This window comes from Bactrocera neohumeralis, chromosome 5 (assembly GCF_024586455.1).
Source record: "Bactrocera neohumeralis isolate Rockhampton chromosome 5, APGP_CSIRO_Bneo_wtdbg2-racon-allhic-juicebox.fasta_v2, whole genome shotgun sequence".
NCBI lineage: Eukaryota > Metazoa > Arthropoda > Insecta > Diptera > Tephritidae > Bactrocera > Bactrocera neohumeralis.
Window position 1 is genome coordinate 50,416,598 of NC_065922.1, and position 17,168 is coordinate 50,433,765.

Below are 17,168 nucleotides of genomic sequence, written 5' to 3' on the forward strand. Positions count from 1 at the left end.
AGCTTTGCCGAAACTATGAAAAAAGTGCATTTTCTTCGTTTCTTCAAATTTTCCAAAACTCGTCTTCAATCCCGTCAATTTGACACCAAAATCATCAAAATCGGTTAAGATTTGCCAAAATTACGAAAAAAATCGCCATTTTCTTCATAATTTCCCAATTTTCCAAAACTCCTCTCAAACTCCTTTAATTTGACACCAAAATCATCAAAATCGGTTAAGCTTTGCCGAAACTATGAAAAAAGTGCATTTTCTTCGTTTCTTCAAATTTTCCAAAACTCGTCTTCAATCCCGTCAATTTGACACCAAAATCATCAAAATCGGTTAAGAATTGCTAAAATTATTTCCAAATTTCCCAATTTTCCAAAACTCCTCTCAAATCCCGTCAATTTGACACCAAAATCACAAAAATCGGTTAAGGTTTGCCGAAACTATGAAAAAAGTGCATTTTCTTCGTTTCTTCAAATTTTCCAAAACTCGTCTTCAATCCCGTCAATTTGACACCAAAATCATCAAAATCGGTTAAGAATTGCTAAAATTATTTCCAAATTTCCCAATTTTCCAAAACTCCTCTCAAACTCCTTTAATTTGACACCAAAATCATCAAAATCGGTTAAGCTTTGCCGAAACTATAAAAAAAGTGCCATTTTCTTCGTTTCTTCCAATTTTCCAAAACTCCTCTCAAATCCCGTCAATTTGACACCAAAATCATCAAAATCGGTTAAGCTTTGCCGAAACTATGAAAAAAGTGCATTTTTCTTTGTTTCTTCCAATTTTCCAAAACTCGTAAGACTTCAATCCCGTCAATTTTCACCAAAAACATCAACTTTCATTTTGCCAAAATCAAAATCATTGAAATCGGCCTTCGTTTTTTCGCGATCGCGTTAAGTGCTTATCGCGCACGCAACTACAGGAAATGGTGGATAATGCAGTACTAAGTCATAACGATCGCATATTCGCTATAACTTTGGTGAAACTGAACCGTTTTCAATGATTTTGGTGGCAAATGAACGTTGATCGCTTCTAGAAAACACAAATATTATGCGTTTATTTTCATCTGTTAAGTAACGTTGGTAATTAAGCTAGAAAGAAGCTATTCAAAAACATGCATTAACTACGAATGTGTTGCAGTTGAAATGTTGCCGTTAACAGAATATACTTATGAAGCGTAATTCTACTGATTGGTAGCACGAAGATCGTTTCATCTTACTTTATTACTATGAAATTTTCAGTTTTTTATGATACAGTTGCTTCGATACATTTGCTTTGAAAAATATTTTATATTTGTAGTTTTTTACCGTTCGTTAGTATTTGATTGTGTAGCTGCACGCTTGTCCTTTCATTTGGTGCTTAAACGATCGAAATCGGTGCTGAATGATGGAAGTTATTCATGTAAACGTGGCATCAACCTTCAGTTCCGGTTGTCCTGCATATGCCGGTAACGCAGTTCATACTGCGCCTTTGAGGTAGGCTACAGGAAAAAATATTTTTTGCGGCAGCTACCTACTGGGCGGTTCTGGGCGCCTGGTGCAAATTGGCGATTTGGTGAAATGAAAATTTTGGATGCGCCGCCATGTATGTGGTTGAAGTTGTCTAAAATCGTGGATACACAGATTTTGTCAAATTAAAGGATGAAAGGAGTTTTGGAAAATTGGAAGAAAATAGCTGATTTTCGTAGAATCGGCAATTCTTAGCCGATTTTGATGATTTTGGTGTCAAATTGACGGCAATATTGAACCAAAATTTGAAGAAACAAAGAAAAATGCATTTTTTCATAGTTTCGGCAAAGCTTTAACCGATTTTGATGATTTTGGGGGCAAATTAAAGGAGTTTGAGGGGAGTTTTGGAAAATTGGGAAATTATGAAGAAAATGGCAATTTTTTCGTAATTTTGGCAAATCTTAACCGATTTTGATGATTTTGGTGTCAAATTGACGGGATTGAAGACGAGTTTTGGAAAATTGAAGAAACAAAGAAAATGCACTTTTTCATAGTTTCGGCAAACTTAACCGATTTTGATGATTTTGGTGTCAAATTAAAGGATTTGAGAGGAGTTTTCAAAATTGGAAGAAATACAAGCAATTCTTAACCGATTTTGATGATTTTGGTGTCAAATTGACGGGATTGAAGACGTTTTGGAATTTGAAGCTAGAAAAAGTAAAAAAATAATTTTAAAATAAAAACATATTTTTTCAGAATTTTTGAATAATCTTTATTTGATAATGATCCAAATATTGGAATTTACTAAAAAAAATACATGAATTCTAGAGTAATAGTTAATTTTTCTTATTATGTTTATTATATTCTTGAGTGTCTTTTGACCGTTTTCATTATCTTTTTTCAACTTTTATTTTTTTATTTCTTATTTAAGAAAAAATGTTAAATATAACTAAATAAAGAGTGGTACATTTGTAATGAATAACGAAGCGCAGCTTATTCATATGCGCATTGATTGCGTGTAATATTTGTCGGCAACCAGCGTGCGGCATATAAGCGAGTGTGAAGAGTTAGTGGTTCCGGGCATGGGATGACGATACGTCAAACGGAGGTTCTTATCTGTCAAAGCCGGAAAGTGGGTTTTACGCGTGCGTCAACCCAAAGTGTAATGAAACCTTGTGAGCGCATGTGTGAAAAGCTTGTCCAAATCACTTTCACGATTGTGTTCCCTCGCCAAAGACATCCAATTCTAGTAAAAGGAATGGTGCTCTCGTTTGTCAACATTAAGGTATTTTCGACTTCACAATGTTCCAGGAATGTGTAGATGGAGTCAATCAGAACTTCCAACATGTCAGCGTCAAGGCCTGCGAAGTTACCTGGAATATGTTATAAACAAATTATCACAAAAACAGCATTTTTTCAGCAATTTTTTCTCATATAAAACATTAAATATTTTATTAGTATGTTTTATTGTTTCAAACATACACTATTAGCAGAGAAATTCTCAAAATTTTTGGAAAAAATTACTCGGATGAAATTGAAAATTTAGGACAATATTCTAGAATTTAATAAGACATAAATTAAAATCGATTTATTGAAACCCGTAAACTCTTGTAACCCCTTAAAAATCTTAAACGACTAGAAGGGGTGTTATCGATAATTTGGAGGCCCTATCCAAAGGAAAACGTTTAGGTAAAAAATTAATTTAATTTTGTACCTATTTCTTAAGAATTGCATAGCAATTCATAAACCCGTAAAGAATGGAATCGCGGCTTCTAGTACTACTAGGAGGTAACCACTGCATTTTTACAATCGTAAGGGGTATTCTAGTCGAAAACTAAAACAAGAATCAATTTTATTTTACATTGTATAAGGATTGTTCTAAAGTAAACAGGAAATCAAAGAAAAAAAATAGAACAAATGATTTTTTCAGCAAAATCAATTTGTTTTATTCAGAATAGTCTCTCTCTGCTTCAATACAGCTTTTTGCACGGTCCAAAAGCATGTCGAACGAGTGTTCTAGCTCGTTGGCCGGTATGGCCGCCAGTAAGCTGGTACAAGCCTATTGAATGGCCTCTGCGTCTGCATAACGCCTTCCTTTCATGGGCAAATGCATTTTTCACAAAAGAAAGAAGACGCATGGTGCATACCAGGTAAATACGGGGAGTGGTTATTGGTTAAAATGTGATTTTTGGTCAAATAATCGGTCACAAGCGTAGATCGATGAGACGGGGCATTATCGAGCAAGAAACGCCAACTTTCATCTTCGCGATATTCGAAATACGATACCTTTCCTAAGACCAAATGTTGGGTCAAAATGCGATAAATCGATGTTTTGGAGATGCTCAATTCCATTTCCTTGAATTTCAATGATGATTTCGGCTGATTTTTGATAAATTCACGCACAGTTTCGATGGAATTTCCGGTGATCACGGATTTTGATTGGCCAACATGTTGATCGTCATTTAAGTCCTCACGATCACTTTGAAAACGTTTAGGCAATTGTCGCCATTAACTTGTTTCATCGATTGAGATGTTTCGGTAAACGTTTTACCGATTTTAAAACAAAATTTAATGTTGGCTCTTTATTCGAAGCTCATTTTCGCACCGATAACATAAACATACTGACACCTAAAACGCAATAATTTCACTTCCAATCAATGAAATGTTGTGAAATTCTCACTGGAAAATCAATAAAGATAGCAGATTCTATCCACCAGAGGCGCTGGATTCAACTAGTCCTGTTTACTTTGCAACATACCGTGTATTTTCAAAGTTTAACTATTCAAGAGTATTCTTGTAGACATGTAAATTATTCAAAATTCAAATTATTTTCAAAAGTTTTGCGGAAAATTTACATATTTAATATTTTTAAAGGCCTGCGTTTAGATGTACGTTGTATTAGTGTTGCCAGCTTTTTATAAACATATATTATATATCTCTATTGTACATAAGTAATTATTAAAATTTTAATAACCAGTAAAAAAAAACTGTTTTTAGGTTTTTATGAAACTATACATTTTATTTATGATAGTTGCCACATAACTGCAAAAAAAACTTCTGGAAAAATAATATTAAAAAAACATTGTCTCGAACATGAGTACAAAGCAAAAAGTTATGATTTTTTTGAATTTAGCCCCACTACGATTTTATAGCGTTACCACCATTTCTTTTAAAAAAATGTTCATATAAATTTTATACATACATACTTAAATTATATTAAATTAAAGATTATGGAAAATTTGGGACAAAACTTTTGCAAATATTGTTGATATCCTAAGGAAGCTGTAATATGAAGCATTAATAAAATTTAATTTTTATAGAATTACCATATAACAACAATGAAATTATTATTAAAATTTGTTGACAATATAAAACCAGTTTAAAAAAATTTTATTAAAAATATTTATATAAAGTTGAATAAATATCATTTTTTAAAGCTTTTTATTAAACTGTAGACTTGCCATCCGATCAAAAATTAAAATAAAAAAATAAATAATAAATAAAAAAATAAATAAATTCCTACTTAAAAAATTTAAATCTTCAGTAATTTTAATAAAAAAAAAAGTTCAATACTTTTAAGATGTTCACTAAATTCTAGGGTTGCTATAGGAATTAAAAACAAATACGAAAATTTGTAAAAACAATTAAATTTTCAGAGTTTTAAATAAACAATATTTGATATTTTCATATATTTTATGACGTTTTGATTTTCCGTAAAATACTATTGAAAATATCAGGAAACTATATCTATCCTAAGAACAATAAATGTTATAAGATACCTAAAACTACCATAAACTCATATAACCCACCCTAGTACTGCACTACACTGTAAGCATTTACATCCCGTACTGATACTCTCTTTCCCTTATCCATATACCGTATACTCGTATTGAGATTTCAGGTGCTTATGTGAGCGCAAACCCTGCGCTTATACAGAGATACACTACTTGCGGCAGTGATAAACGCCGCGTGTTGACCATTCGCTTGAACTCAAATGGCACTTGACGCACTTTTACAACAAGCGCAGTGTACGTATACTAGCAACAACAACAACAACTCAACTACGACACATTCAATGCGTGCTTCAGTGCCACATTAAGTGTGTAATTTACAGCTAGTAGTCAGCTCAGCCTATCAGCCGCAAGGAACTCACCATAATCACCAACGGCCCGGCCGCCGCTGAGGCACATGTGCAACGGCGCAGCATTTTATAACCTTCCGCCTATTAGTGGCGCGCGACCAGCGTTTGCTGGCGTTAGCTGTAAAACATTGGGGCGCGTATTTATGAGCGATAAATTAACGTCAGGTCGCCGAAATTGTCGTCGCGGTCTTTTGTAAACGCACAAACAAAGCGTGAGATTTGAAAAGCGCAGTTCGAAGGTCAGCCGCCGCCAAGTCCTTTTGATTACGAGGCTTTTCATAATTTACTCATCATTACCTGGCACAATTGCGCTTAACAGGCGTTAATTAGGTTGCTTTAAACATTTGTTATTGCATTGTTTTAATTATTATTGTGGTCTTAAGCGTTGACAATACCTTATACATACTTAAGTTTCATTTAAAGGCGACAGCATTCTATTTGGTTGCTTTTATGCACAAATAACAAAAATTATGCGACGTTTCTTTTCACGTTCTTTTATGAATACTGAGAAAAATCATTGCAGCTAATTATTTTGATGCATTGTGTTCGCCCGTTGCCGCTCATCTGAGGCGCAAGTGAAAACATGGATTTTCGTCCATATTCCTTCACCATTCCTTATAAATGCATTATATTGCGTAATAAGTTGTAATTTACAGTAATGTGCGTATTTAGCTCTAGTGAGAGCCATTTAGCAAAAAACAAAATATTAATGCATCGAACGACCATGTTGATACATAATTAGTAAAATATCAACACTAAGGCCAATTATAATTAAATACAATTCACTCTCTTGGCTCGAATAACTCATTCGAAAATTGTTGTAAGTAATGCGTCAGCATACTTCACACGAACTACTACATACATATTTTTCCCAATGTAATTTTGAGTCATAAGTAAGGAAAACATTAAACTAATCAGTTATAAGAAAATACAAATTCGATTTTCCACCTCAACTTGCAATGTTCAACAAAAGGTTTGACTCATAGTGAACGTAACTGTCTAGTTGGTTGACCTTACTGTCAGCTTTTGGTTGGAATTTGGGAACCAACTAATGTCCAGTGGCGAAAATGCGAATATCTAATCTCTACCATATTCATTCATATTCCAAAGTAAGTTCTGGGTTTTAGTTTGTCAAAATTCAAACGAACAAAAATATAAATTGATACTCAAAATCCATTAAAATATGTGGTACAAGTCCTTCTTGAACAGTCTCACAATAAAGTAAATCCTTTTGCAAAGGCAACAAATGTGTCATTCTAACATGCTACAACGGCGGTCTGGCCTTCGAAACTGCAAAGTGGTAGAATATATTCTGATCAGATACTACCACATAACTAAACGCGTTTTATAAACTGATATTTCGTAACTTATTTCCTATAACTAGCATCATTTGGTGCTGAATACTCAGCAGCATCTGTATCATGTTAAGAACCTAACCCTTTCGGGCGTATTTCTATATTTTTATAATTTTTTAAGTAAACATACAAATAACGGTAAATAGCAATATGTACTTATACATATATATGCAAGTTGTAGACAAAATAGTAAAACTTTGTAATTTAAATTTCGACCGAATAACCATTCTTTGATATAATAAACGGTATGTTCCAAACTAAACAGGACTTTTTGAACCTAGCGAACCCTGGTGGCGCCATCTATATGTCGACTGGTGCGTTAGAGTCTGCTATCCTTATCGATTGTCCAGTGAGAATTTCATGACATTTCATTTATTGGAGTGAAGTTATTGCGTTTTAAGTGTCAGTATGTGTGTGTTATCGGTGCGAAAATGAGCTTCGAACAAAGATCCAACATTCAATTTTGTTTTAAAATTGGTAAAACTTTTACCGAAACGATTCAATTGATGAAACAGGTCTATGGCGATGATTGCCTATCACGTAGCAGAGTGCACGAGTGTATTCAACGTTTTCAAAGTGGTTGTGAGGACATAAATTACGATCAACATGTGGGCCAAACAAAACCCGTGATCCCCGGAAATTCCATCGAAAGTGTGCGTGAATTCATCAAAACTCAGCGGAAATCATCATTGAAATTCATGAAAATGGAATTGGGCATCTCCAAAACATCGATTTATCGCATTTTGACCGAACATTTGGGCTTACGAAAGGTGTGGACACGGTTTGTTCCGCACAAATTGACTGACGACCAAAAATTGCTCAAAATCCAACATTGGAAGGACCGACTGTGACCGATTATTTGACCAAAAATCACATTTTAACCATTAACCACCCCCCGTATTCACCTGATATGACACCGTGCGTCCTCTTTTTTTTCGCTAAAACACTCTATTATAACATTATATAACACTCGGCTGGGTAGAGGGTTGCAAATAATGGATTAAAAATATTTTAATTAACTTTTGAAGTAAATTTATTTTATTTTGGTATTCCCGAAAAAATTATTTAAAAATAATTTTCAATTTTTTTTTAATATCTTAATGAAAACAAAAAAACTATAGTCCGAAATATTTTAATTCGGATCTTCGACAAAATAAAAATGGTTATTTAAAAAATATTAAAACATTTCGATTTTCTCAAACAAAAAAAAAATTGTTTGGTGCAATACCCATGAAAATAGTCGATTTTGCCGTTTGATGAAATTGACCACAATAGACTTGAATGTTTTGATGTCCACATAAAAATAATTCAGAATTATAATTTGAATAGACTGTTAACCAACCGAATGTTTTTAAGAAATCTCCATCATATCTAAAACATACTTACTATATACAAACGATTTTTCTAGTTCTTGAAACACTTTTCATAAGCAATTTTTGGGGTGGCATTTAGTTCCTTCAGCAGGTTCCACATAGCGGCAATTGCGGTTTTTGGAACAAAAAAAAAATCACACTGAGCCAAGTCTGGTGAATACGGTGCTTGGACAATGGTATTCATTGCATTTTTGACTTTAAATTAGGTCAGAATCGTGACTCAATGCAATGGTGCATTATCATCTCGTAAAATCCATGAATTGTTTTCGACCGATTTCGAAGGATCGTCGCACACAAACGCCTCAATACGGCCAAATAGAGCTGCTTATTGACCATCTGTCTTATCGGGAGAAATTCATGATACACCAAACCACGAATATCGAAAAAACAATGAGCACCATCTTCATTTTTGGGCGGCTTTGGCTTGGTTTTTTTTGGTTTCGGCTCATTTTTTTCCTCCACTCCGATGATTGACTTGTTTTCATGTGTCCATGTCTTATCGGTAGTTCTCCATGAATGTGAGATCGGAGTTCGCACGATCACGCATGTCCAAAGAGACCTGTTTACGGTATTTGTTTTGAACAAAATTGAACTTTATCGGGACGAGTCCAATAAGTACGCTTTCATTTCTTCAATATCTATCAAAATAGACAGATGTCAAGCTAACACTTGTCTGGCGATTTTTAAACACCATATTCTTCACTTTTTTAATATTTTCATCAGTTGAGGAGGTCGAACGTCGTTCAGAACCAAGCATGTCTTCAACGATCTCTCGACCATCTTTGAAAGCTTTGTACCACTCGTAGGCTTGTATTTTGGATATAACTGAATCAGCTTAAGCCCCCAACATTCGCAATGATTTCGCGCACGAAATTTGGTTAGAAATACAAAATTTGAGCCAATTTCTTTCTTCGATATTTTTATCCATTGTAAAAATCCCAGCGCACTACTGAGGTGTAACGACTTAATCAGCTGCTGTAAACAAACTGGTTGGCAGAAAGTGCTCATATTTTAGTTAAGGGCTTATATAAATCATCAGTGTGATGAGCTAAGTCGTTTTAAGTATGTTCGTCTATTTGTATACACGCGAACTAGTCCCTCAGTTCTTGCATACGTACTTTTCTCACAAAGAAGCTGCTAAGATATCCGAACCGGCGATATCGGACCTCTATAGCTTATAGCTATCATACAAACTAACTGAAATTCGTTTTTTGTATGGACGATTGTTTATTCGACATGTTTTCTTTATAAATTATTTAGATCGAATTATTATAGCTTATAGCTGTCATACACACTGACCGATCTAAATCCGAAATATGATTTTTTTATACCCTTTTATGCTATAAAATATATACCTGTCAAAGGCTTTTTGGTTTCTGTGCAGCCCAAGTTAACGTTTTTATTGTTACGTGATATGTTTGCACCGATTTTTTATGTTGTAGTAAGCACTAGATCAATATATACTTACTTTGTTAGAAGAATACTACATTCAAGTGCATATATTTATATGTATTATTAATGGTAAATATATTCATACCATCTTGAGAAAGTAGTTTTTATTCAAATGATGCTCTTAGGAACCAGAATTTAAGAATAAGATCAAGAGTTGTACTTATGTAACTTTGTTTATCCTAAACAGATACCGGAGAATCACTTTAGGATAAACAAAATCAAATCAAATCAATCCTTTTCGATATGAGAAAGCTATCACGATAACCAAAGCTAGCTGAACAAGTCTGGCCTTATATCAAAACAAAATCGTACAAAATTTATGACAGCATGTTCTTCGAAAAATCATGTCTATATAATAGGCTTTTGCCGAAATATTTGAATAAGTAACGCTTTAAATTGTTAAACGGTCGACATTAAAAATAATTAATATAAATGCTACTTATTTATTTTTGTAAGGAGTATTAACGATTTTCACAATTAATCCTTAAAAATGTAATGTCAGATGCGCTACAATTTAAAGTTCACTACAGAAATGATAAAAATCCACTTATGTAACCTATCAAGTGCACTTAAGCCGTGATTATTTTAATGCATAACACCGTTATTACAAAAAAAAAAACTAATTAAGTACATTTTCACTTCAAATGGTCATTAATGTAAAAATAATTCACACAATTTTTAACTGTTGCGTTGACTGAATTGCTTACGCTTTGTATTAACGGTATATGTGCATGGCATGAATATTATAATTAAATGCGAAAATACGCTTTATTAACAACCACATTTCAAAAGAGCGTTAATTGCGATCTATTCAACGTGTATAATGCGCAAGCATGAATATAAATGAGAGCGCGCCTACATGTATGCTTATGTAAATGCATTTATTTAATCACACGCTGAATAACTTTGGAACGATCTTTTCTGTATACATGAGTGTGGGTGTGTGTGTGTGCATGTACTTAACCGTAAGTACTCATTATTAGCGACAATCTACACGCCAATATAATGATGTAATTAAAAATTTTCAGCGCAGCGAAAAGGCTGTTATTGCTGCTGGTAATGGCGCCTAACAGTATGCAATTAAAATTCATGTATATGCAACCCGTGGATAATGCAACCGCAGGGGCAGTGTGGCAATGACTTGGCATATCATTGACAGTGTTTTCAACTACAGTTGTTACTATTAGTTGCGCACTAAAAAGTTTTTCGCTGCAAAATACTCGTAACTGTAGTTGCAATGCGACAGCGTGTGTATGCCTGGGTGCAGTTGCCAGAGTCAGCTGCTGGAAATTGCCGCCTGCAATGTTCAATTTGCTCCAACAATTGCCTGACCGCAAATGGAAAATGAGGGACTGCAAATACACGAGAGAAATTGCAAGAAGCAGTGGCAGAGAATGAAAGAATTTACACAAAAAAGACAATGCCGAAAGCAAAGCAGCAAATTGCAGTAGTGGCAACATGAGTTGCCATCCATGCAGTCAAAAGCTGTCGAAACTGTGCCGTCTACACAAGAAACCGCAAGAACAGTAGGTGCATATACACACACACACACATTCACCCATACCAACGCTCACTACGCATAAATCCTGTAAACAATTTCGTTGGCAAATTCAAAGCTTCCTTTTGTGTTTGTGTGCTATTGTAATTCAGCCGCTGTAGCAGTGGGTTCCTCAAGTTGCTCTGTGGTAGTCGCAAAAGCCTTGCGCCAACACCCGTTGCCAGCACCAGGAATCGCCACTTGCCGCTCATATACATAGCTATGTGGCATTTGCCGCCTCAGCTGGATGCATTTGCTGCGCTTGTGGTTCTTGCAGTGAATAAATTTTGTGACTTGCAAGTCTTGCAAATATTCTATGCGCGGGCATCCAAGTACATATGTATGTGCTTTTCTCGGCTTGCTCGCGTTTCTGTGCGTCTGGCGGTGTGGTATGGCTCGGGCTGAAACGTATTTACAAAGTTTACTCGTAGGTTTTTGCCACAGTGGCATCTATGCACTCCCTGCTTTGTGAAAACTTATAAAAAAGCAAAGTATAATTTGTAAAAGTTATGTGTGGCTTTGTGCATGCCCTGCGGGGAAAGATTACATTTTTTATTTTTGTAGATTAAAGTCCAGATTTAGATTCAAATTATTTTCGAACGCTTTGAATATTACAGAACGCTATTTCCGGCTGATCTGTTAGTGTGTATACTCTTGCAACATGTTGCTAAGATTATAATAGTTTTGTTCATATAACGGTTGTATGTATCAGCTAAAACTAATCGATATATATAGGATTATATATATATATATAAACGACCAAGATGAGGAGAAGAGTTGAAATCAGGATGATTGACCGTCCGTTCGTTCGTCCGTGCAAACTGTAACTTGAATAAAAATTGAGAACTCTTGATGAAAGCGACCGCTGCCACGCTCACAAAATGCCATTAACCGAAAACCACTAAACTTCCATAACTAAGCACTAAATGAAGATTTCATTTAAATTTGGTATGTGGCATTCATTTGACATATTTCTATTACAGTGTGAAAATGAGGGAAATCGGACTACAGCCACTCCTACTTCCCATATAACAGAATTTTAAGTTCCATCTTACTCTTTCCTTTCGAGTGTACAATTCCATAGGCAATTAATACGACGGGATAAAACTTGGCAAGAATAATGCCATTAGATCATACCACCATATGAATTAAAAGTGTCAAAATCCAACAAAAACTACCGAATATTTGGACCCCAGTACTTATAGTTGAGTTTGTACCGAAAATATCTGACACTAAGTGAGATATTTAATTGAAATTCAGAGATAATCCTTTCCTGACAGAAGTGTGCCTTCAAATGTGTTGAATCGGGTCAATACTTTCCTTTCTCATATACTTAATATAATGATTTTTAAACTTATGGGTAACTTATATATGAGTTATCTCAACAAAAATTGTGCTTAGAATGAATAAAATCAGTTAAAAACTCGCCATATGGCAAACAAGTCTTATGAACTCGGAGGTACTTCCCTGGCTTTAATCCTTGCAAGTTGCAAGAGTATAAAATGTTTTTAGCTCTTCCTTACTTGTTATCATTTGTGTCTGGAACTAGTATTTCTAATTATGTATAATTGATTCGATGTGAGCTTTATGATTTCGCTATATTAAGCTGAAGTAGTCTGTACTTAAAAATGACGGGCATCTAATTTTTCGCTCTAGTATGACCCCGAACTCAACCAGAAAAACTAAACCAAAATTGTAAAACTGCAACTTGCTTTCAATTTTTGTATGCGTTAGCCCAAATAATTACAGTCTTTGTAATCATTGACGCTTGAAGCCCAAAACATGCGTGTCGTGGGATGATTTTCCATTTAGTCCAGTGGTTTTATCTAATATTCCGATAAATGTTGAGTACCCGAACTCAGCAACAAAAAATTATCTTATTAGAGATCTGAATTGCTTCGAGAACTATTGTATCTGAAACTAATTTAAGAGTTGCAGAGTGGCGAAGATCTACAATCTCTATTACTCTGCTCTCGTTACGTTTGCTTCTAATACGATGTGATTCCGATAGTTTTGAAATTCTTACTACATGAAATATGGATGAAAGGGTTTTGGCGTAGCTTTGCTCTCGATGTCCAATTGATCAAATAACTCAAAGAAACCTATTGACTGCTTTAACAAAGTTTTATGAAAGTAGTTGCTTGTAAATTCCAAAATAGCATTCAAAATTTTTGCCGGATAATTGTTGCATTTTCGGAAGTATTAGACAACTTTAACCGGGCAGTAATCATCCAGGGGACTACGTATTAGACTCAGCTAAATAGAGATGTGTCCACATGTCCACATGTTCTATGAAAGTGGAACACATTTTATTGTTTGAACCCGGCAGTCCGCAACGAATTTATAAAATTTCGTATATGATGAGACCAACGGGAAGCTTTGAGATGCCATAGATGTTGACTAACTGATTTTACAATTGATTTACAAAATTTCAAGTATTTTCGTAATTTTTTCTTGAGTTCTTTTGCAAGTATGGTAACGACGATTCAGCAAATCAGTACTTCACCGTAAAATATGCTGGGAAAGATTTACCGTAAAACTTATAAACCATTACTTTGGATCAACTATAAACTACGAAATCATTGATAATAAGCTGATTGAAACTTAATAATTCCAAAATGAATTTCGCACTTTTGCATATATAAATACATGGTATTTTATAACAGATATTTCCTATAGGGCACACACTAACTTATTTACTTGCGTACTTGTAAGCACATGCCCTCCAAATAAGTAAGGCAAAAAGCGGCAAAGAACCGCGGAATTTAGAAAACTTTTATTCTCTGCAAGTAAACGTCAACGCGGCAAAGAACTGTATTAATTTGCCGTAATTCTGTGCGGTTTCTTCTCCTTTTTGGGCTAAACCAAAGTGGCGTACTTGTTCTATATGTATGTAATATATATATTATGGCAACATTAAGTTGTTGCATTTGTAGTAGTTTACTGGAATTTCCTCTGTCTAATACCGAAAAAGATTGAGTGCAGCTTTGTTCGCTGGCAGACTTCGCTTGCTTCTGTAACTTCCTTACACATTTTTGGCGCAATGCTTTGTGGCAAAATAATTGATTTTGAAGAGGAAAAGTTTGTCCTACTTCGCAAGCAGTTTATTTATTGTTATTTTACTGTTTTCAAAGAAAAATGCTTCTCCTTCGAATTCAATAAATAAATTTTTATTGGTGCTGCATGTTTTGCAGCTAAAATATAGAAATCGTTTTCTTTGTGAATCAAATAATGTAAATTATCAAAAAGAAATTTAAAACGGCTATTCTTTTACTTAAATACAATATATTGAGTGTAGCTCTTGAACTTTATTATATTAAGTTAAAGTGGTTTAAGTTTTGGCAGAGCATAATTTTCATTGAATAGAAATTTATTTACCGTGCTCATGTTTTTATCGTACTCGTTAAAGCGGCTCGTGTCGCTGGAAGAAAACGTAAACAAATATGAAGGAAAAAGATGTAACTCATTTAGCAATGAGAAACTCTTGGAATTGCAGTAATTACCAACTGCTTTTATGCGTTATTTGAGTCATCTGGGTAGGTTTTCAGAATGACAAGACCTCTACGCCCTCTAGTCGAATGAGACACACGAACCAGCCAACAAATGCTGGGTTTTCCAATAGGGATTATTCTAAGTGTCGTTTCGGCAATTTTTAATATGTCATTAACTGAAATTTTTTTTTTTTCATTGTACTTAGTAATATTTTTAATTTCTTCGTGGAAAGATATATGCAAGAACAACGCTTAGAAATTATTCAAAATAATCGTTCTCCAATTGCAACTTCACGTTTGCTTTTGTCATTTATGGTCGTAATAATCGTCTACATGTGGTCGCTATTTGTCGAATTGTTTAAAATTCCGAACGCACGTTTCATCTACATAATGTTCAAGTGCAATAAGACAAATAACTGCTCGAGGTAATGAAAATCTTGCTGCCGTTCAGGCAAGTATTGCTGACGACCGCAATTTGTCGATTCCAAGACGTTCTCAAGAATTGGGACAGTCTCAAACCACAAGCTGGCGGATTTTGAAAAATGAACTGATGACATTGGTTAATGCTGTGAATTTGGTGATTTTGTCTTGGGGCAACTTGAAAACGATAACGATTTTTTTAAGAAAATCATCTACTCCGACGAGACTCACTTTCATTTGCGTGGTGCAGTAAATATACAAAACTGTCGATTCTAGTGCAAAGAAAATCCACAATTATTCATGAACAACCATTATATTCACCTAAATTGATAGTTTGGTGCAGTTTTTGCTGCAATACATAGTATCTTCGGTTCGTAATTTTTTTGAAATGAAGCTGATGACCGTTACTCTCAATGGAAAGAGGTATAGATCGATGATAGCCAATTTTTTATGACCACAGTTTCAAAAAGTTGATCTTGATAACGTGCCATACAATACGTGCAACAACCGAATTATTGCGAGAAAAGTTTTGAGATTTGATTATTTCAAGAAATGTGCCATAGAATGGCCCCCAAGAAGTGATTTCACATCATTAGACTATTTCTTACGGGGTTATTTAAAGTCGTTGGTCCCTAGCAATAAATCAGACTTTCTTCAAGCTTTAGAAATCAAGTTTGAACTTGAAATTCATGACATACGATTTTGTTTAGTGGTAGGTACTCGAAAACTGGGTTCATCGAATTCTTTCCTGCAAAAGAAGACGTACAGGCCATTTGAATGATGTGATACTCAGAACTTAAGTGTATCGAATATAATTCACACTAAATATAAAACATTTGAATTTCCCTAACAATTAATTGTGTTTTTTTTATTTTGTTTGTTTTGAAAAGAAATTTTATCACTCTTATTGAAAAACGCATTATATTCATCAGGTATTCTTAAAACTGATGGCATTAAATCAATCTATCCTCTGAACACGTTGAGCATTTCTACATGTTTTCCAATTGAACGTTACGAATTGTTTTTATGTTATTAGTAACATCGGAATAGAGTCGTAACTTTCAAATAAAACTAGCTAAAATCTTAGAATGAAAAAACTGCTGAGACTATATTATTCTTTAACGTTTGGTAAAAAAAATGGTATTAAAATACCGTTTCCTGCAGCAAACAGTATAATTTTTTCTACAATTTAAGCTGCTAACGTTCTTAATCCGCGAAGAAAAATAACATTTTGGAGAAATGGCGATTTATTTTTAAGACTAGTGTTTCCATAGTTCGATATATTGAACCCAGCGATTGTCCAACATATTTAATACGTTAGGAAATACGTTTCCTGGAGGTCTTCAAAGTAAAACTTCGTAGCAATGATAACCTCCTCATTCGAAAATGTGCGTTGTTATGGTGGATGCTTCTTTATTTTCTAAATGTACGCTTCCGATTGCGTTAGTATACTACGAGTAGTGCAATTCAGTGTTTTGAAGTGGTCTCACGCGTTTGTGGTCCCAAGTGAGCAGCGAAAATGCTATTGGCTATCTAACACACCATCAAACCGCGGCCTCTTAATACGAAATCTTGGAGTTTTGCCCCTTCATACTCCGTGGTTCATTTAATAGTTTTATATTAAAAATGTGGTATAAGAATCCAACTTGCGTTATTCGAAGAAATTGCAATCTAACTTGTTATCTTATTAACTTCTGCATATTATGGTATAAGCCGTAGACCCATTTAGATTGGTTAATAAATTTTGATTGTCAGAAATGTTTATCTTAATTCACTTAGTTTCATCAAAATATCAAAAAATTAGGCCACGGTTTAAAGAGAGAATAAAAGTCAAAATGGATAGATATCATTAACTCGTATATTACGGAAAGAAGAAGACTAAGACTGCATTGACATAAAGCATTACTCAAGTATTTTCGGGTTAAATTCAATATTATGCGGTCACTTATTGCTAAGGCATCTG

General features: G+C 34.4%; 1 protein-coding gene and 1 long non-coding RNA gene across 5 annotated transcripts in view; one reads left to right on the top strand and one right to left on the bottom strand.

The window, feature by feature from the left end:
- The window catches only part of LOC126759599 (zwei Ig domain protein zig-8), a 596,656-nt gene that overhangs the window by 132,012 nt on the left and 447,476 nt on the right, over positions 1 to 17,168 (bottom strand). The window lies entirely within an intron of this gene.
- The window catches only part of LOC126759603 (uncharacterized), a 236,870-nt gene that overhangs the window by 92,147 nt on the left and 127,555 nt on the right, over positions 1 to 17,168 (top strand). The gene's annotated exons all lie outside the window — the stretch shown is intronic.